Here is a 22,342-nt window from a genome sequence, read left to right as displayed (position 1 = left end):
CTAGTGGGTTCGAACCCTACATCAGGCTCTGTGCTGACAGCTGGGAGCCTGGAGCCTTCAGATTCTGTGTCTCCCTCTCTCTGCCCCTTCCCCACTTGCACGCACGCACTCTCTCTCGAAAAAAAAAATTAACATTGAAATAAAATTCTAAGATTCTTTCTTTCCCTCTGCCCCTCTCCCCTGCTCATGTGCTCTCTCTAAAATAAAAAAAAAAATAAAAAAATAATTATCCTGCCTTCATAAAATGGGTTAGAGAGATGGCCACCATTTTCTATGGCTTGTGATACTTAAATTACATGACAGTTTCCTGTTCTAACGTTTTGAAGTTACATGGCAGGTTCTAGACTCTTCTCCAATGGCTCCCCTTCATCATCACACCCCCGTGCATTCTGCTGATTGGAACGTTCAACGTCCATTTTGGTGGCAGGTTTGGTTTTTAAAATCCTCCGGGTCGTGTAGGGTTTTTAGTGTGTTGCCGTAGAATTGGCGTGTGTACCTCCTGAGCCTCTTTCCTATTCTTGATCTTGAATATTTGTTATTTACTGTTCTTTTCAAAGAACTGGTTTGGGGTTTCTCTTTGCTGTTTTGTTGATTATGTCTCTAATCTTATTTCCCCGACCTAGCTTGTTTTGATTTATTTTACTATTTTTTTGCTTTATTTTATTAAAAAAAAATTTTTTTTTAACGTTTGTTTATTTTCGAGACAGAGCATGAACGGGGGAGGGGCAGAGAGAGGGGGAGACACAGAATCCGAAGCAGGCTCCAGGCTCCAAGCTGTCAGCACAGAGCCCAACATGGGGCTTGAACCCACAGACTGTGAGATCACGACCTGAGCCATCCGGGCGCCCCTCCTTTTTTGCTTTGTAAGATAAATACATTTTTTATTTTGTTTTGTGTCAACCTTTCTTTTTAAACAATGATGGCAGGTTTAGGTTATCGATTTTCTTCTGAATACAGTTTTGTTTATCTCAAGTTTTGCCATTAAGTGTTCTCTCTGTCGCTTTCTCTGTAGTTTTTGCTTGGACTTTAGATTTCTTCTTTGAGCTAAGAGCTACCTAGGAATATGCCATTTCTAAATATAAAAAAAAAAAAAAAAACAAAAAAACACTGTCCTTGCTAAATCAAATATTATTGGATTATAACCAGTAAGTATAACCTGAACTTTTCTATATTAAAAAAATTTTTTGCTGCAGTTTTCTTTTTGTCCAAGTCCTTGATCAATTTTTATAAATGTTCCATAAACCTAGGAAACGAAAGTATACTCTCCCTTCAGGCCTGTAAAGATAGGTGCACACCGACAAACATACCTCCTTAGGTAGGTAGAAGTTTAAGTTCATAGAGTATATTAACCAAACCCTGTATGGTCTTACTTATTTTTGTGTATGTCAGAGAGCTCTGACCCACATCTTCAAATGGCCAGAGGAGCGACTTCTAACTTACACCATACTCCCCTGGAAGGTGGCAAGTGCTGAAAGTAAACAAACAGAGGAAAGAAGAAGAAAACAGCAGCCTTAATTAGGCCGCCTCCAAGCAATCCAGTTGGAGCTTTGGAAGGATTTGGTGCTGGAACAATAATAGCCCTACACAGCTGTGTCCCTTCCCCTGGGAGCCGGGAGCCAGGCCACCCACTCGTCGCTCCAAGGAGCCCGCCCATGTCCTCCCACAGCCCCGGCCAGAGCAGCACGCCCAGTGTCAATAGTTCCCAGGGGGTAATAAAACTTCACACCTCCTGCTTATTCTGGGCTGCCTCAAAAACACGAAAAAGTCATGGGTACATTTTGCCTTGGAGGGAAGGTACGCATCTAGACCAAATTGACGCTTGGAAGCCCCGGGCTACTGAGCCCCGGAGGGAAGGGGGGTGGGGAGGTGCTGAGATCGACACCGGGACTTTAGGGGGTGGGGAGGGGAGTCCTGCCTCTGGCGTGCGTTTTCCTAAGACACTTAACTTCAGGGGTACACGGAGACTTCTGGGAAGTTTGGCCCAGCCTACAGAAAGGCAGCTCCATTCTGTCTGGTGGTTTTTCTGCAGAACCACCCGTCCCTGTGTGTGCCCAGTGTGTGCCCTGTGCGTGCCCAGACAGCACAGCTCCCGACCTCTGCCCCTCCAACAACAGGGAGACACTGGCCACCCTTGTCCCAAAAATCCGCCCGGGTCCAGGCTCCGTACTGGGTGCCGGGGATATGGGATGAGTAGGGGGACACTCTCACCGCCCTCCTGGGCTAGCGGACCTCAGGGTGGGGCACGGAAGACTTCACGGGGGAAGAGGCAGGTAGCCGGAGTCCAGAGGGCTGAGAACTAGGGGTGCAGAGGAAAGAGCGGCGCTCGTATGAAGTTCTGGACGTAGGAGCACATCTGAGGTCCAGGACCTCTGGACAGACTGGAGTGCAGTGAGCTGAAGCTGAAGAGAGGTGGCCGGGGGCCAGGCCACGCTGGACTTTGCAAACTATATGGGCAAAAGTTTTCAGCAGCAGATTTCACTGCAAAACTGGCATCTAAAAAAATACCTCTCTAGTGGGGCGGGGGTGGGGGCGGCGCCTGGGTGGCTCAGTCGGTTGAGCGTCCAACTCTTGATTTCTGCTCAGGTCATGATCCCAGGGTCTTGGGATCAAGCCCCATGTTGGGCTCTGCACTGAGCATGGAGCCTGCTTAAGATTCTCTCTCTCTCTCTCTCTCTCTCTCTCTCTCTCTCTTTCTCTCCCTGCCTCCCCCGCCCCTCTCTCTCAAAACCCTCTCTAAAAAATAGATTAATTAATGGGGTACCTGGGTGGCCCAGTGAGTGAAGCATCCGACTTCGGCTCAAGTCATGATTTCACGGAGAGTTCGAGCCCCGCGTCGGGCTCTGTGCTGACAGCTCGGAGCCTGGAGCCTGCTTCGGATTCCGTGTCTCCCTCTCTCTCTCTCTCTGTCCCTCCCCTGCTCACACTCTGTCTCTCAAAAATAGATGTTAAAAATTTTTTGTAAAAAATAGATTAATTTAAAAAAAAATGCTCTCAGGCTGCAGAATGGAGCCTGGATAGGAGGAGTCCAGAGTGGAAGACTGTTGCTCTAGTCCAGGTAAGAAATGGTGGGGGCAGTGGAGGTAGAAGTGTATAGACAGGATAGACTTTTGAGGAAAAACAGCTAAGACGGAGGGATGGATCTAATGTAGAGGGTGAGGGGAAAAGAGGGGTCAAGGGTAGTTCCTAGGTTTCCGGCCGGCCGGCCGAAGTAACCAGATAACCGGTGATGTGATTACCAAGATGGGGAAGTATTGTAAGAGCTGGCTGTTTGTGGCCGGTCCATTTACTGACTCTTCGATATGTGTTGGATGCTAAATGAATGCGTGACTGTCTTCTCAGGTTTGAGATGTCAGTGACCTATTAAGCAGATAGAGGGCAGTTCAGAGCTGGAGAGAGTGGCTTGCCCGTGAGCAGCGCTGGCAGTCACGGGGGTTGATTGGATTATGGAAATGATGCTGATGTGTTGATTTAATGAAAATGCGCTTACTACGGGGCAAGTATTTAAGAAAAAACATCTGCCATAGAGATCTATCACCAAAAAAAATCAAAATGCAAGCCATTGAGTAAAGATAAACTACATAGTAAAAGATTAACTAGTTATGCCCTTCTTTGTACTTTAATACTTATTTAATTTTTACTAACATCTTTTAAAAGTTCAATAAAATTGGGGCGCCTGAGTGGCTCCATCAGTTAAGCATCCGACTCCTGATTTCAGCTCAGGTCATGAGCTCATGGTTTGTGAGTCTGAGCCCCAAGTCAGGCTCTGCACTGACAACAAGGAGCCTGCTTGAGGTTCTCTCTCTCCCTCTAAATCAATCAATCAATCAATCAATCACCACTTTTTTAGAAGCTTAAGATTTTTCACAGCATTTCTTGTTACTATTATTTGTTTCATTCATGATTATTACTAAAGATACTTTTGCTATATTGAGGAGGGGAATCCTTGGAGTTTCAAGTACACTCGATACACCATTGGTCCAAGGTCAGGATCCTTGGGGATGTCTAGGTCTGCCATCCCCAAAGATGGGGTAGAAACTGGGTCAGACAACCAGGGAGACGGGACTGAACTAAGACTTCCAATGGCGCTGATGAGAGGAGTTCACAGAAGGCTGGGAGCACAGAGCACACTTCAGGTGCAGCCTCGATTGGGGGAGGGAAAGGCAAATGAAAGAGGTGAGATACAGAATGAAAGGACCCTGGAGTGGAACTTTGTTCTAGTTTGGAATTAACTGGTTTTCAATCCTTGGCCCACCTTGCCCCACCATTCACTAATCCCACCCACTTTCAACTCTTTTCCATTTTCTTCTAGTATCTACCACATGTTTCTAACCTATTCTTGATTTCTTCCCATCAGAGGTGTTATCTACTGATTTTCTACTCTGGAGAATTAGATTTTAGTTCTTTCTACCCCATCGCTACCCTCTCCCCCTCCCCCCCAACACACAATACTCCACACTGAAAAAAGAAAAGAGGGACATCATCACAGATTCTATAGACATTTAAAGGATAACAAGGGGATATTATGGATAACTTTTTGCCTTTAAATCTGATAACTCAGATAAAATGGGCACATTTCTTAAAAGATACAAATTACCAGGCATCTGGGTGGCTTAGTCGATTGAGCATCTGACTTTTGATTTCAGCTCAGGTCATGATCCCAGAATTCTGGGATTGAACCCTGCATGGAGCCTGCTTTAAGATTCTCTCATTCTCTCCCTTTCTCTCCTCTCCTCTCCTCTCCTCTCCTCTCCTCTCCTCTCCTCTCCTCTCCTCTCTTCTCTCTCCTCTCTGTCTCTAAAAGAAAAAAGAAAAACAAAAGAAACAAATCACCAAAATTGACAGAAGAAATAGGACATCTGAATAGCCCTGTATCTATCAAAGAAAATTTGTAATTAAAAACCTTCCCACAAAGAATAGTCTAGGCCCAGATGGCTTCATTTGTGAATTCAAACAAACATTTAAGGAGAAATTAATATCAGTCCTATACAAACCCTTTCAGAAAACAGAAATCACTTCCAAATCATTTTATTACTCTGACACCAAAACCAGACAGCGGTCTTACAACAAAAGAAAACTAAAGACCAATATCCCTCAACACAGATGCAAAATTTCTTAACAGTTCTTTAGCAAATAAACTCAGTGAGTCATGTAACCCAATTGAAATTAAGCAAACATTTCAACAAACACTTCACAAAAGAAATATACAGAGGGCCCAAAAGCACATGCAAAATGTGCAGTCTCACACGCAGAGAACTGCCGATCACAACCACAATGAAATACCCCTACACGCCTGTAGAAACGTTGGAGTTAAAACATCTGACGGTAGCAAGTATTGGCAAGGTGTGGAACACATGGAATTCTCCTACGTGGCTGGTGGGAATGCAAAACAGTCAAACCAGTTTGGAAAACAGCTTGGAAGTTCCTCGACGAGTTAAGCACACTCACCGTCCGACCCATCCGTCCTACGAGTTGTCTACTCAAGAGAAATGGAAATACGTCAACACGAAGACTTATACACCAATGGTTAATTGTAATAACCAAAAACGTCCATCAATAGGTGAACGGATTTAAAGAAATGCAGGGCGCCTGGGTGGCTCAGTCTTTTAAGTATCCGACTCTTGGTTTCGGCTCAGGTCGTGATCTCACGTTTCGTGGGTTTGAGCCCCGCGTCAGGCTCCACAATGACAGTGTGGAGCCTGCTGGGGATTCTCTCTCCTCTCTCTCTGCTCCTCCTCCGCTTGTGTGTGCATGCGTGTACTGTCTCCCTCTCTCAAGAGTAAACTTTAAGAAGTAAATATTTTAAAATGCAGTATAACGTAAGAATGGAACACTACTCGGCCAGCAACATGAGCAAACTACTAACACATGTGGTGAGAGACGGAAGTTTCCTTAGGGAACCATTGAGATAGTCCAGGCAAAAGAACAGACACAGAAAAAGAACCAACCCAGTACTTTGGGGGTATGTGACCAGAAGGGAAGGACGAGGTCATGGCACTTTGTAGATTGGACATTCGCCCTTGTTGCCTGACCAGATATCAGTTCTCCCTTCTTCTGGAAGTAGACCCTACATTCCTTTCGGGGACCCATCTCTCACCCACTCTCTGCCCTTGCAGCTCGAGAGAGGCTCCAGCCCCCGTGGGAGATGCGTGAACTCCATCCTGGCCAGCCGCCCAACCTACTCTTCCTGGTGACTGTTTGTATATGTATATAATCCATTTGCCAATCGGTGCAATCCTATCTCTGGATACAGGGACCAATTCTGGAATGGACACGTGGTCCCATCAGGGTGAATCCAGGGAGTCGAGCGGAAGTCAGCAGGGAGAGATGCTTCCCTTCCACTGGGCTTGAGTCTGGAGCTGGCAGGAACCAACATGCCTGTAGGGCCAGCCCCAGAGTGAAGCAAAAATGGAGAGAGGCTCACCCCAGAGGTGAAGGGATGCCAGGTCCTGAGGACATCACTCGAGGCACCGGGCTTTGCGTAAGTCTGTTCAAAGGTCCGTTTGCTTACGAAGGTCACTTGCAACCTATGGGTCTTGACCGCAGTTTTTTTTTTAATGTTTATTTTTGAGAGAGAGGGAGGGAGCAAGTGGGGGTGGGGAACAGAGAGAGAGAGAGAGAGAGAGAGGGAGACAGTCTGCACTGTCAGCAGAGAGCCCAACGTGGGGCTCGAACTCACAAACCGTGAGATCATGACCCGAGCAGAAACCAAGAGTCGGACACTTAACCCACTGAGCTACCCAGGCGCCCCCCCTTGATAGCACTTCTTGTACGTGGAAAACTGGGAGGCGAGTTCCATTTTGGACCCAGTAAACGTGGGGCCTAGGGTCACCCCAGGTAGCAGGTGTTGGAAAGAGAGATGTAGGAGTCCTTCCTTTGGAGACAATAGTTTAAATAAACTGCAGAATAAATGACGGTGCCCAGAGAGAGCACAAGGTGACAAGGGACATGAGCTGAGGTCAGAGCCCCGGGGAGACCTGATGGAGGGTTTGGAAGGGAGGAGGAGCCAGGGAAGGTCAGTAAGCAGGGGCGGGGGGGGGGGGGGCGAGGGGGGGGAGGGGAGATGTTCCGTGGGAAGGGGCTGGGGAGGGAGAGACCGGTCAGTGATGCCCAGCTCTCCTGTGAGGTCAGTCAGGTTGAGTAAGACCAAAAAGAAACCAATGATGCGGAAACTAGGCCATTGGTGACCGTCACCAGGGAATTGTGGGTGTCCAAACAGGAGCCAAAGGTGAAGAAGTAAGTGTAGAGTTCTCCAAAATTTGACCGTAGGAGAGAGAGAGAGTGAGAGAGGGTGTTTTTCCTTTAAGATGCTTTCCGAACAGAACAGCGGGGAGGTGGACGAGAAAGAAGCAGCCAGGGGGGAAGGGGACAGCGAAGGAGAGAGAAGACCGAGGGGTGGGCAGAACACGAGGAAGTAGAATCTCAGTCCGGGGGCAGGAGGCCTCAGAGCGAAGAGCAGGCCTCTGCTTAGGAGCCACGTCAGTTGCATTTTGATACATTAATCGATGTGTTTTATGTTCCCAGTTTTGTTTTCTGGGGGGGTTTGTTTGTTTGTTTTGGGGAGGCGCTGGCGGGCGAAGGCTGCGAGGGCAGTTAGACCGGAACAAGGTTGTTGACCTGGCCCGGTGCCACTGAGTGCCCGGGACTAAGGGAGGGCTGGGGAGTGGGGTGGGCGGGACGTCTTTGGAAGATTCTGGTTCTTTGTGGCTGCCCTCTGAGTTTGCTGCAAAGGGTCTGGGGGCGGGGGGAGCGGTGGGGGCGGTGGTGGCGGTGCGTGTTGGTTCAGTGAGACCGTCCATCAGGAATGATCTCGGGCTGCAGGGCAAGAGCGAGGACCGACTGGAACCACCTTGACCCAACGATGACCTTCAAAGCCTAGTGGCCGCTGCTCACCTTTGCCTCCCGCCTTTCTTGTGCCTTCCCTTTTGACTGACGCTCTAGCCTCTTCAAGAAGAGATTCTGAGAAGTGCAGTGCTTGGCTTTACCAAGTAGATGGAAATCGCCCCATAGAAATGTCATAATGCAAGTCATGTACGTAATTTAAGATTTTCTAGGAGCCACATTTTACAAAAAGGAAAAGGAAATTGAAAAGTAATTTAATTTTAATTTTTTTTTAATGTTTCTTTTATATTTTGAGAGAAAGAGAGAGAGAGACAGAGCACAAGCAGGGGAGGGGTGGTGAGAGAGCGAGACACAGAATCCGAAGCAGGCTCCAGGCTCTGAGCTGTCAGCACAGAGCCTGACGTGGGGCTCGAACTCACGAACCGCGAGATCATGACCTGAGCTGAAGTCGGATGCTTAACCGAGCCACCCAGGTCCCCCCCAAATTAATTTTAACAATATGTTTAACTCCTGTCCAAAATATTGCCATTCAGTGTGTAATCAGTATAGACAAGGATTAATGAGATGTTTTGCATTCTTATTTTGCACTACATCTCCAAAATCTGGTGTCTGTTTTACGCTTCCAGAGTATTCAGGCTAGGCACGTTTCGGTAGGCAGGGGTAGCTGGTGGCCGCCAGACTGGACAGAGTGGAAGCAGATGACCGGACAATCCACTGGTGGCTGTTACCCAGAAACGCGAAACGCTTTTGGAAGTGGCCAGCTCCTGAGCCCTCGGGGAACACAGGCCGGGGACTTAGTGTGAAAAACCCTGTTCAAGGAATGTGCACCTGGCTCAGGCTGGGGAGCGGCCTTCATCCTTCTTGGCCAGCACATCATCTGCTCCCTGTCTAGCCCGATAGAAACTAGCTGTGTCCCATGACGGTGACCCCACCTGACTGTGCATGTGGACATAATCCTTTGTAATAGCTCAGGGCACTCCCAAACCCATCAAGAGGGCTGGACTGCAGAAGGGTGGCTGAAGGTGGTACCTAGGGGCACGATGCCCTTCCCTGTGGTGGACGGAGCTGAACCAGCTGCGCGGTGGTGGGTACCAGAGGGTGGACAGAGTCGCCACCTGGCAAGGCTCCTCTGCCCGGGCCCTCCTGGATCCCCTCGTGTGGCCATAAAAGTCACCATGGAGATTCACGCCTCTGAGTGAAGTCCTTGGTGCTCGGGAGTCTCTCGGATGAAGGGCAGATTGCTATCAGATATTCAACCTTGGTTTGTGGGGGTCATGAATCTGCTTCGTTTCGGAGTTCTGTGGGAACACACTGGGATGAGAGGAGGGGTGAGGAACAGTCGAGAAGGCAGGGAAGACTCCCACAGAAAGAATGCAGGGCTCGTAGGCTCCGTGTTGCTGCAGAAGCAGAGGGTGTAGAGGGAAGGAGGGTGCTGAGGTGAGCTGTCAGCCTTAAGGAAGGTTAGTTCAAGTCTAGTTGGCCACGAAATCTTGGGAGCTTCTCCACTGAAGACCCCTGGAGATCGGAAGGGGGAAGAAAGCCATCTGTTTTGCTCCAGGAGCCTGGCTGGGTTTGCTAACCACCAATATCAGATTGGGCAACAACAGCAAACAAAATCAAGGCTTCTGGCCAGCTGCCCTGGGTGTTTAAAGTCCCCGCAGAGAGGCAGGCGATGCACACGTGGAACAGGACAGGGGAAGAGCAAGGCCTCGGTGGCCAGGTCTGACCCAAAGTCTCCCTTACGCCCGCCTGCGCCCGTATGCCTCAATGGCAGACTTCAGTTCATTTCAGAAAGGTGACACCGATTACATTATTGGGGTAGGAGGCATCCTACCGGCTCACACTTTGACCCTCAGCTTTGTCCTGTTAATCTAGTTACCTCATCAAGAGAGGCCTCACAAAGGACGACAGAGAATGGTCTGTATTCGTGTTTTGATTCAATAACTCATAATACTGAAAGTACGTCCACAGACTGAAAACCGGAATGGTGAGTCACTGGTCGTGAACTACCGGCAGTAGAGTGTGGCCTTTCCGTCTAAAGCACAAAGTGGGTACTTTGCAAAGGTGACCGGCAGACTTACCCAGTGCTCACCTCCTGTCACCTTAGCCTAGTCTGTGGTCACATTGCTGGATTTAAAGTTCCTGCAAATTTTCTTGACGGGATTTCTGAAACACGGTTATCTAGAAGAGAAAATGTAGTTAGTATTTAGAAAGGGAACAGGAAGTAGACTATGTGAGTACTGTTAGTTACACACTGTCTCCTGCCGTCTGTGTTTGTTTTTATTTGTGCTTGCTTATATTTTTCCTCCCTCCCACTCTTATCATTCAGAATCCAGTTCCCCTCCCTGGTTTCTTATGTATTTTTCCAGGGAGACACACACACAGAGACTGCCTGCCTATCTATCTACCTACCTACCTATCATCTATTTATCTATCCAGGCAATGACATATATACCTATATATTTTGCTTGGTCTTTTCATTTTTATTCTTTACAAAAATTATAGCATACTATTGCCTGGCTTTTTTTTTTTTCTTAATACAACTTGGCGGGGCACCTGGGTGGCTCAGTCGGTTGAGTGTTCGACTTGGGCTCAGGTCATGATCTCGCAATCTGTGAGTTCGAGCCCCGCGTCGGGCTCTGTGCTGACAGCTCGGAGCCTGGAGCCTGCTTCGGATTCTCTCTCTCCCTCTCTCTCTGCCCCTCCCCCACTCATGCTCTGTCTCTCTCTCCCCGTCAAAAATAAATAAACATTAAAAAAAAATAATAATACAGCTTGGCTATCATTCCGTATCAGCACATAAGGACCTTTCTAATTTTCTTGAGTAGCAGCATGATTTTCATTGTACAGATATACCATAACTTATTTAACCAACCCCCTACTGATGGTCACTTACGGTGTTTCCAGGCATCTGTTACAGACAAAACTGCAATGAACCACTTTGGACAGGCCTTTCCCGACATGAAAGTTAAAGTCCTAGAAGAGGAATTGTTAGATCCTTTGTGCATTTGTAATTTTGATACATATTGCCAAACTACCCTCTATAGAGTTCATACTAACTTACAGATTGACATGAACAAGGATGCATTTTCCCACACCCTTACCAATGCAGTGTGTTGGCAAGTGTTTTGATATTTGCCAATTTGGGGAGACATGAGCATCTCCTTATAGTTTTAACGTGGACTTCTTTTGTGAGAAATTATGTTTCGGAGCTGTTTCCTTTTCTGTGAGTCAATTACTTTTAAAAATCTTTTCAACTGAGAACAAACTGAGGGTTGATGGGGGGTGGGAGGGAGGGGAGGGTGGGTGATGGGTATTGAGGAGGGCACCTTTTGGGATGAGCACCGGGTGTTGTATGGAAACCAGTTTGACAATGAATTTCATATATTGAAAAAAAATAAAAATAAAAATCTTTTCATCCTTGGGACGCTTGGGTGGCTCAGGGGGTTAAGCTTCTGACTTCCACTCAGGTCACGATCTTGTGGTTTGTGGGTTCAGGCCCCGCACTGGGCTCTGTGCTGACAGTGCAGAGCCCGATGCGGGGCCTGCTTGGGATTCTCACTCTCTCTCTGCCCCTGTCCCACTCTCTCACTCTCTCTCTCTCTCAAAATAAATAAACTTAAAAATATGTGTAGTTTCATCCTTATGTGTTATCTGTAAAAACGGAATCAAATCTCTGAATGTTAAAACATATGTACGTAATGCTAATATATGTTCATATATAATGTGAATTTTATATATGCATGAAAGTTACAGAAGGAGCACTCTTGTCGCAGCCTCTTGTGGTGGGGTAGCTTTCTGTGACCAGCTTGGATTATCCTGGAACAAAGATCTGGAGAACAGGAGCACCTCAAGTCTGAGAGCCTGGTGAGGATCCTGCCCATCCCCAGGAGGCCTGGCCATAGGACAAGGCCTGGTGGCCAACACCAACACCATTTTGGGAAAGCTCCGCTTCTCCAGCTCCATGCTCCTGACCCCTCAGGCCGACCCCTCAGGGGCCACTTCTTCCCCTCGTGTCCACATCCCGTCCTGCCTACTCAAGTCCACTCATTGTCCCGCATCACCAACTCCCACCCCTCCTGGAGCGTCCTCACCAAAATACAAACATGCTGTCATTTCTTCCATTTGGTTCTACCCTTGATCCTGTATCTCAATTCAGCCACTCCTCAAGTCTCTGCTCTCTCCAAAGTGCAATTCCTCAGAAGATTAGGGTTTCTCTCTCCACCGCCTCCCATTCTCTTTTCCAAATCCTCTGTTTTTGTATTCTTTCCGCCTGTTTTCTGTCAATATCTCAGGAGTGAACATCTCCAATTATTATTGTGAGTTTGCTGATTTCTTTTAGTTCTGTTAGCTTTTGCTTCATGTATTGAAGCTATATTAAGACTATCAATGGCGCACAGTTAAGATTATTATGTCTACTTGCTGAATTGACTCTTTGCCATTATGCAATGACCCTCTTTATCTCTGGAAATAATCTTTGTCCCAAACTCTTCTTTGTCAGATATGAACATAACCCAACTTTTCTTTCTTCCTTTCAGTGTCCATGTATTTAATGAAGAGCATATGGTTGGTTTTTGTTCTTGTATCCAAACGGATGCCCTCTGTTTTTCACTTTGAGTATTTTGTCTGTGTACATTTAATGTAATTACTGATAATTACTGATGTGGTTGGGTTTCAGTCTGTTTTTCTATATGTCTTCTATTTGTTCCATTTTCTCTCTGTTCCTTTCCTTTTCCTTTTCCTTTTTTTTAAAATTTATTTTATATTTATTTTGAGAGAGAAAGAGAGCATGAGTGGGGAGGGGCAGAGAGAGAAAGAGAGAGAGAATCCCAAGCAGGCTCTGTGTTGTCAGCACAGAGCCCTACACGGGGCTCAAACTCACAAACCATGAGATCACTATCTGAGCCAAAACCAAGAGTTGGATCCAACTGAGCCACCCAGATGCCCCTTCCCTTTCCTTTCTTAATTTGGTTGGAGTACACTTTAGAATTACATTTTATCTTCTCTCAACTTTAAAAAAAAAAAATGACTTTATTTTTTAGAGTAGTTTTAGATTCACAGCAAACGTGAGTAAAAAGTACAGGAGTTCCTATATACCTTCTGCTCCCAAGCACCTCCCTCACTATCAACATCCCACACCAGAGTGGTACATTTGTTATAATTGATGATCCCATATTTACACATCATTATCTTCATGGCTTTTTTTAAAATGTTATTTATTTTTGAGACAGAGAAAGAGCATGAACGGGGGAGGGTCAGAGAGAGGGAGACACAGAATCTGAAGCAGGCTCCAGGCTCCAAGCTGTCAGCACAGAGCCCGATGTGGGGCTCGAACTCACGGACTGTGAGATCGTGACCTGAGCCGAAGTCGGATGACTAACCGACTGAGCCACCCAGGCCCCCCTATCTTCATGGCTTTTAAACTACCTCCTCTTTTTTTTTTCAGTGTTGCTTTAGATTAAAATATTCATCCTTAACTTACCACCAACCACCTTAAAATAATATCACTTCTCATATTATGAAAAACTTTGAACAGCATAATTCCATTTACACCTTTCCTTCTCTTTTTTGCTACTGTTGTCATATATTTTACTAGTACACTTGTTATAAACATCATCGTACATAGTTCATATTTTGCTTTTAACTAGTCAATAGTCTTTTAAATAAATTTTTGTAAACACCTCCCATATTTACCATTTTGGATGTTCTTTTGTTTCTTCTTGCAGATCTAGGATTCTGAGATCATTCCTTTTTAGCTGAAAGTATCCTCTGTATTTGTTGTAGTGACGTTCTGCTGACAACAAAGTATCTGTTTTCGATTTCCTGCAAATGTCTTTATTTTACCTTGAGTTTTGAAGATTATTTTCATCGGATAAAGAGTTCTAGGCTGATAGTTTTCTTTCAGCACTTAAAGATGTCATTCTAGGGGCGCCTGGGTGGCTCAGTCGGTTAAGCATCCGACTTCGGCTCAGGTCATGATCTCGCGGTCTGTGGGTTCGAGCCCTGCGTCAGGCTCGGTGCTGACAGCTCGGAGCCTGGAGCCTACTTCGGATCCTGTGTCTCCCTCTCTCTCTCTGCCCCTCCCCCCACTCACACTGTCTCTGTCTCTCTCAAAAATAAATAAAGAAAGAAACCCTTAAAAAAAGTAAAGATGTCATTCTATTAGTTTTTGGCTTCCAATGTTTCTGATGAGAAGTCGGCCATTATTCTTATTGTTATTCTCTTGAATGTGATGTGTCCTTTTTTTCTTTAGCTGATTCTTAAGAATGTTCTCTTGATCTTTGGACGTTAGTAGTTTGATATGATGATCTAGATGTGATGCTTTTTAAAAATTTATCCTCCTTGGGATGTACTGAGTATCTTGAATCTGTAGGCTGATATCCATCATTCATTTTGGAAAATGTTTGACCATTATCTCTTGAAATATTTTCTCTGTCCCATTTTCTTTCTCTTTTCATTTTGGAACTACAAATACAAGTACATCAGCCCATTTAATATTTTCACACAGTTCTTGGATGCTCTGTTCTATCTTATTTTATTATTCCTTTTCCCTCTCTGTGCTTCAGTTTGGATGATTTCTGTTGACCTGTCTTTGAGTTCACAAAGCCATTCTTCTGCTATGTCTAGTATGCCATTAAGTGCTTCCAAAGAATTATTCATTTCATCTACTACATTTTTCAGTTCAAGTATTTCCATTTAAAAGATTTCATTTCTATGCTGCATTTCCCCACTTGTGAAAACGTTTTGATCACTTTTTCCATTAAATCCTTCAATACATTTATATATTTTAGTCTTTGCCAGTTTCAGCATCAGGATTATATTGAGTTTGAGGCTATTGATTATTCTTTTGACTATGGGTCACATTTCCTGCTTCTTTACATGTCTAGTAATTTTTTATTGTATGCTAGACATTTTGGATGTTATGTTGTGGAGACTATGGTATCATCCTCTCAAGAGTGGTTTATTTTTTCTGGTAGGCAGTTAAATAACTGGAGGACTGTCTTGATCTTAGTGAGAACTGATTTTAGACTTTGTTAATGTGTCTATTTCAGTTTTACCCATAGTCCTAGGGTGAAACCCTTACTTGCATGGTGTAGCCCTTCCAAGCTGTAAACTTCCTACGTTTTCAGTGGAATTCTCAGAGTATTCCTGAGATCTTGCCTCTCTGGACCGACCACAACTCCAATATTGCTTTAGCATTAAGACCTCTGAAATTTCTGTTCAGCTTTCAGTCTCCAAGTAGATTTTCTGTTAGGCACTATGGAGTCTTGTCCTGTGTGTACATGCAGATCTTAGGATTCAGCTACAGACCTGAAGGGAATCTCTATGAAAAATGTTGGGGCTCCATCTCTGCTGTTCCTTCTCTGTGGTTCCCTCTCCTTTGGTAATCTGCCCTCCAAATTTAGCTGCCTTAGCAGCCCTAACTCTGAACTCTCTTTTCTCTATCCAGTGAGACTGTAGCTCTCTGCTTGGAATCCCTGTGCCACAGTTTGAAAATTACCCCTAGGCGGAAAGTCAAGGTGAGTGAGGAGTTCAGCCTTGTGTGCTCTCCTTCTCTTAAGGGTCATAGATTTTGGTTGCCTGTGGCTCAGTGCCTGATAACTGTTGTTTCATATATTTTGTCCAGTTTTACTGTTATTTATGGCAGCAGATAAGTCCAATACAGCTACTCTGCTGTGGATAGAACCCAAAATTATTCTTGTTCTTCTCTGAGCCCTTTCTAGTTAAGTTTTTATCCTCAAGACCCCATCTATGGGGGCACCTGGCTGGCTCAATTGGTAAAGCATGCTACTCTGGACCTCAGAGAAGTGAGTTCAAGCTTCAACCCCCATGTGGAGTGCATGTATTACTTAAAAATACAATCTTAAAAAAACAAACATCCTTTCTCAAGGTTATCATCGACTCCACTTTGCCAACTCTCATCTTCATTATGAAGTCTCATCTAACCAAAATAATCAGCAGTATCCTTCACTATTGATCACTCTCTTATTCTTGAAGCACTTTTTTTCTCCACTTGACTTCCAGGAAACCAATTGTTTCTTGGTTTTTCTCCTGCTTCACTGACAGCTCCTGTCAGGTTTCTTTGCTGGTTGCTTCTCGCCTTCTGGCCTCCAAATGTTGGAAAGCCTCAGGACTCACTATCAGACCTCTTCCCTTCTCCATCCACCCCATCCTTGGTTATCTAATTGAGTCCCAAGGCTTTAAATGCCATCTACATACTCATAATGCTCACATTTATATCTCCAACCTAGATCTGCGCCCTGAAGTCCAGACCTGGACCCCCAACTGCTTTTTTAACACCTCCACTTGGAAGTCTAGAAAGCATCCCAGATTTGACATGTCCACAATGGAAATCACGATTTTTTTCCTTCACAAGCCTGCCTCTTCCTTGGTTTTACCCATCTTAATAAATGATTCCATTCTTCCAGCTGTGTGGACCAATCTTTTTGGAGCCACTCTAAAACTTCCCTTTTACCCACGTCCAATCCACCTTCGAAGTCTACCCACCTGGATTACTGTGATAGCCTCCTGAACAGCTTCCTTGTCCCTGTATCAGCCAGGGACACAGCAGGATAGAGATGGAACACCTAGAGGACCTGATTGCAGGGTAATGACTTTTTTATTAGTCATGGGTGGGTCAGAGGTACCAACTAGAGGCAGTGTAGCATCCTGTAATCATCCCTAGGAATGGATGAGAGTTATAGAGACTGGAAAGGGCCACCTGATGCAAGTCATGGCCTCTGGTAAAAAAAAAAAAAAAAAAAGGTCAGCACCTGCCCCACTACAGTCCAGCAGAGAGAGAGCCAGGGGAATCTCTGATCGCCTGCCACTGTGTGGACCAATCTTTTTGGAGCCATTCTAAAACTCACACTGGCCCAACCTAACTGGAAGCCAGTTGGGAGTCTATCAAAACAGTCCATGGAGATAGCCTCCCAGGAAACAGTGTAGGATGGAGACAAGGAGAGTGGGTTAAGGCAAGTGGGGAATGTCCATCAAATCCCCTCCCCTCCCCACATATACACATCCTGTGGTCCATTCTCCGCATAGAAGCCAGAGTAATTCGTCCACTCTAGCAGACCAGAGAGCACTGCAGGGCCACAAGATGGATGGAGCCTGGGTCTGTGACTTGCTTAGGGCAATGCTTGGTGTATTGTTAAGTTCTCAAGCAATGGTACCAATTATTGTTATTTAATATTTGTAATGAATACATAATCATGCTAGTAATCGTTTTATATGTTTCTGGTCCACTTGGCCTCCAGGCCTCCAGAGAACCTAGTATAAAAGAGAGCTTGTTCTACCCCTCTGACAAGCAAAGCACCCCCACTGGGATCCCGCCGTGCCTGGTAGCCAGATTCCGAAGATGGCCCTAAGGGACCGTGCCTCCCAACATCCACTCACCTGGGTAGGCCCCTCCCACACTGTACCTGGGCTGACCCATGACTTGCTTTAGAAAGGGCAGAAGTGGGGCACCTGGGTGGCTCGGTTGAGCATCCAACTTCGGCTCAGGTCATGATCTCACGGTTTGCAGGTTCAAGCCCCGCGTCAGGCTCTGTGCTGACAGCTCAGGGCATGGACCCTGCTTTAGATTCTGCGTCTCCCTCTCTCTGCCCCTCCCCCACTCGCTCTCTGTCTCTCTGTCTCTCTCTCTCAAAAATAAATAAACATTAAAAAAATAAAAAATAAAAAGTAAGGGATGCCTGGGTGGCTTAGCCAGTTAAGTGTCCGACTTTGGCTCAGGTCATGATCTCACGGTTCATGGGTTCGAACCCCACGTCGGGCCCTGTGCTGACAGCTCAGAGCCTGGAGCCTGCTTCAGATTCTATGTCTCCCTCTCTCTCTGCCCCTCCCCTGCTCTCACACAGTCTTTTTTAAAAAAAAAAAAAAAAAGGCAGAAGTTATCCTGTGCCTGTTCTAGGCCAATGCCTTAAGAAACCCTAACACCTCCATTCTCTACATTTTGGGAGCCCTAAGGCGTGATAAGTAGTCTGGCTGCCCTGGAGAAGAGAGCCCGTGGAGATGGAAGGAAAGGCCCAAGCACCCAGCAAAGCAGGTGGGCGCAGCTTTCCAGGGGTCCCTGCTACAGGCAGCCGGTACATGCAGCATGAGCTACGGGGAAGCTCTCCCAGCCCGGAGGAGCCCCAGATGACAGCCACTCCAGGCCACATCACATGGAGCAGAAAAGTCACCTAGTGGAGCCCAGTCAACCCTTAGATCCAAGAGAGATTAGGGAAGAAAAAAAATGGTTGTTGTTCTAAGCCACTGAGTTTTGGGGATTTGTCACATGGCGGCAGGTAACCAGACAGCGTCCCAGCTGGCCCGCGTGAGAAGCATTTGCTGCCTTGAATCGCCCCCACTGCACCCCCACCCGCAGCCCCGCCACCGCTCTCACTGCAGGGAAAACCAAAAACCAGGGGGTGATGTTGCAACCACAAGCTTGCGGGCCGGTGGAACTCTGGGCTCCCTTCGGTCGGGGGAGAGTCTGGATCCTGCCCCCTCGGCCACCGGGAGGCTGAGCTCACTCGGCTGGCCTCCATTCCTCTTCTTGATTGGCACTTTAATGAGGGCAGAAGGGGCTGACCCCCTGCCAGGGGGCCAGTTCATGCCCCGTTTATCTCACAGCTCCAGGCAGACTAGAACAACACGGCAGGCGAGCAGCCGGCCCGGAGCCCCCGCCCTCGGTGATGGATGGAGTGACCGCGGCGAGCTGGCAGCTGAATTGTGCGGTGGCCGCACTGTCCTCTCAGCGAGCAACAAAGGGGCCGGCCTGCCCCTCCTGCTCGCCAAGCTGCTCTCCCCCCGGGGGGAGAAGTGACAGCAGCTCCCTCTGAGGGGAGGTCGCTCCGACCTCCCTCCCCCAATGCCAATGCCAAGTTTCAAAATACAGGCCTGCGGATGGAGCCCCATAGGCTGCAGAAACCATTCGGGGCGGGGGTGGGGGTGGTGCAGAGAGATTGGGGAATTCTGGGCTTGCAGGAAGAGCTGGCACAGAAAACTTCCTCTCGGGCTCCTAGCTTTGGGGTCCAAGACTGGGCGGGGTTCTCAGCAAACACCCCTCCTGACTGTGCTGGGCCGTTTACTCGCTGTGCAACCTTGAGTGAGTTTCACAACCTCTCTGAACCCGAGAGCCCTCATCTGTAAGAACTACTACCTTGTGTCTCCATCACCGGGTTCCCGTGCAGATCGAATGAGGCCTCCTAGAACGCACTAGAACACAGGTCCTACGAGTGAGGCCTCAGTTTACCTGGCTGTCTCCCACGTCTCCGTTTTACACATGGGGAGACAGGCTCAGAGAGGAAAATCTACCCAGGGCCCCACAGAGAGTAGAGGCGGATCAGGGATTCCAACCCAGTGTTCGCTGGCTCTCAACTCTAGGCAGACGTTCCCAAAGCCCCGACTCTTGGGCTGGAATTTCCCGGTAAGGATGGGTGGGAAGCCAATGACATAGCTCCTGGGCGCTTGCAGAGGGAAAGAGCCAAAGCGTCTTTTGGAAATCTGCAAACCACGAAGTGCTCAAGGTGGTGTACGCTCTCGTCCTGGTCCCACGGAGGGAACTTGAGCTCTGAGCTGTTCCCTGGACCTTGAGGGAAGCAGGGGCCAGCAAGGAGAACGCAGCCTGTCCTGTCTGGGGGAGTCACAGAGGTCTGGCGCAGCCCCAAGGTCCTTAGGTCCTGGGTCCTCCCACCGGGACCCAAGCCTGTGCCCCGGGACAGGACAGTCACAGAGCCCCCAGAGCCGGGAAGAGGAGAGGGCACAGCTGGACAATTGGCTCTTTGGGTCCCAGGGAGCCCTGGAAGGGGAGGAAGGGGCCTTCCTGGGCCTTCCCGGGCCTCCCTGGAGGGGAAAGACCCAGCCTCCACTTGGAGGAGACTTCACCTCCCCGTGAACTCCCGGAGGCGGAAGGCCAGGCTCCAGCTGAGGTCAGAGCAAGTAGGGCGCCAGTGGGGCTCTACATGGCCTTCCTCACTCCCCTCACACCTCTCCCGCCGCCAGACAAGGCAGATGGGGCCCTGGGGGTGGGCCAAACCAGGAGAGGGTCCCCCCCCCAGTCTACCCTACTGACCTGGTAGACTAGGAGGGACCCAGGCTTTCAGCCCAGAATTCTGGTGCCGGACCTTGGATCTAGCCGTGTGGATGCTTAAAATTATCCCTTCCCACCCGAAGGGTTTCGCATGAGCTACTCCCTTTGTCTCAAAGAGACTTTTCCCACTGTACCTGGTCAATTCCCAGCCAGCCTTCAGAAGTCACCTGAAATGTCACCTCCTCCTGGAAGCCTTCTCTAACTGACACCCCTCGCTCCCCTGGGCCCTCAATCGGAAAAAGTCACATCCCTGTGTTACAGCCCCCTAGCTCCGTGAGCCCTTCCTTCGTAGTTCATCCATGTTAAATGTCATCCTCCATTTATTTGTGTGGTTATTTGACTAATGAAGATGAGCCCATGAAGTCAGGGGTCATCTCTGCTCACATGGATGTCCCCAGTCTCTAGCAGACAGCCTGGGACACAGTAGATGCTCATTAAATATTCATTGACTAGATGCCGTTAGCCAGTGTGGGTCTCCCAGTAAACTGTGGATTCCACTGGGGCCGGGATGTATCTTTTTTGTTTACCTTTATACCCCACCCCCCACACTCAGAGTCTTGCACATAGAAGGCTGCAAATTTGCTGCAAAAAAAGAGAGAACCACCACCAACACAAAATCAAGAAGACTAACCTAGTTTGAAGCAAAAGTCACCCAGAACGGGCAGATTCTGAGTCCTTCGTTTCAGAAGAATTATTCCACATGCTTCGATGAGCCAAGTCCCTGGAGAGCCATGACATCAGGGAAAGCTGACTGAGCCCGAGACAAGATCAACTAAATTATTCCAACTGGTAGACCTCCAGATTCTGTCTTCTGCCTGCTTTGTCTTGGACAATTGAGGGAAAGCAGTGACTCTAATGGATCCCAAGACAGTTCTGGGGGGAAGGAACAGATGTCAAAACCCACAAACTTTCCAATAGCCTAAGTTTTGTTGAACAAAGTAAAATGTCAGGAAATAGGACACCAAGGAAGAAAGGCTACAATATATAAAGAGCTCATTGATATAAATAAGAAAAAAATCACGCATCCAACACATGTGAGCGAGGGATACGAAAAGATCATTTACCTACAGAGAAATTGGACTAAGGCAGTCAGCAGGCACTGAGTGTTTATCCTGCGGTAGGCACTGCCTTAAGAGTTTTCTATCTCATTTAATTATCACAGGAAGTGCAGCAAGAATATCTAACATATATAGAGTTGGTGACTGTGGTATGTTCCTTTTTCCTATATTATCTATGAAATGCTGTAATCTTTTTGTCCCAGAAAATTTTTGCATTCCGATCTTTTCCTAATGTTTATTTATTTTTGAGAGAGAGAGAGAGAGAGAGACAGAGTGCAAGCAGGGAAGGGGCAGAGGGAGAGGGAGACATAGAATTCAAAGCAGGCTCCAGGCTCTGACCTGTCAGCACGCAGCTCCATGCGGGGTTTGAACTCACGAACCGCGAGATCATGACCTGAGCCGAAGTCAGAATCTTAACCGACTGAGCCACCCGGGCACCCCCTTGCGTTTCCATCTTAATGAAATCTCTCCAACCAAGCAGGTTTCCGCAGGATATAATCCATTCATTCGGGTGTGAAAGATTGGAAACTATTTACATGGTCACAACCTTGATAGCTGTGCCTGGGATAAAATTCATTCATTTCCGAGTTGTCTGGGTTCTGCAGATAATGTCACTACTGTCGTATATTCAAGCGACTCTTGAAAGGCTCACTTCGGGCAGTTCTGAGAAACACTAGAAAGATGAAAATATCTTGTAAGCTCTCGGGGCAAAGACCAGGTTTGGATTTCAGTACTCTGAAGGTGCAGTGTGGGCCCAAAGCTCTTATAAATATGCAAATAAAAAGAAAAATTCGGCCGAATTGGGAAAAAAATAATCGCAAAAAGGCCGTGAGGAGATGACGTTATCCCCTTTATACGTGACGGTCTGGGGCTCGGAGGTGAATTCACTGGTCAGATTCACCTGCTCTGAATCGCCACATCGTGAAAGGTTTCTCTGCACTGATAATCGAAGAAGGGCAGATTGAAGGAGGTACTTCGAGACTATTTTATACTACATTGGCAAAAAGAGGAATGTTTTTGAGGCCACACCCAGCATTGGCAAACATGCGTAGAAATTCATATCCTCACCCTACTGATGGAATTGCAAATTGGCATCTCCCTTTTGAGAAGCCAGGGGATCACACCCAGAAACAAAGCCATAAAACTTTTTGTGTTCTTAGTTCCTGGACCCTCTGTTGGGATTCTTCCCAAGGGGAAGGTTTAAAAGATACAAAACGCCCAAGCTGGTAAAATATCCAGGAATGCAAGTTGTCAATGGCAACAAACAAACAAACAAACAAACAGACAGACAAACAAAAAACCTGATGCAACCTATACGCCCGTTAGGAAAGGAATTTACCAGAAATATGATGGGAAAGGTGCACGA

General features: G+C 47.2%; 1 long non-coding RNA gene across 1 annotated transcript; it reads left to right on the top strand.

Moving 5' to 3' along the window:
• Positions 1-11,530: 11,530 nt before the first annotated feature.
• Positions 11,531-16,267, top strand: LOC109274135 (uncharacterized). Its single transcript, XR_002083465.2, has 2 exons — positions 11,531-11,706; positions 16,092-16,267. It is a non-coding gene; the product is annotated as an uncharacterized LOC109274135 (long non-coding RNA).
• Positions 16,268-22,342: the final 6,075 nt, after the last annotated feature.

The sequence above is a fragment of the Panthera pardus genome, unplaced genomic scaffold (genome assembly GCF_024362965.1).
Source record: "Panthera pardus isolate Hobbes unplaced genomic scaffold, ASM2436296v1 HiC_scaffold_11, whole genome shotgun sequence".
In the NCBI taxonomy this organism is placed as follows: domain Eukaryota; kingdom Metazoa; phylum Chordata; class Mammalia; order Carnivora; family Felidae; genus Panthera; species Panthera pardus.
The sequence above is the reverse complement of the archived record's forward strand: the minus strand, read 5'-3'. Positions and strand labels throughout refer to the sequence as shown.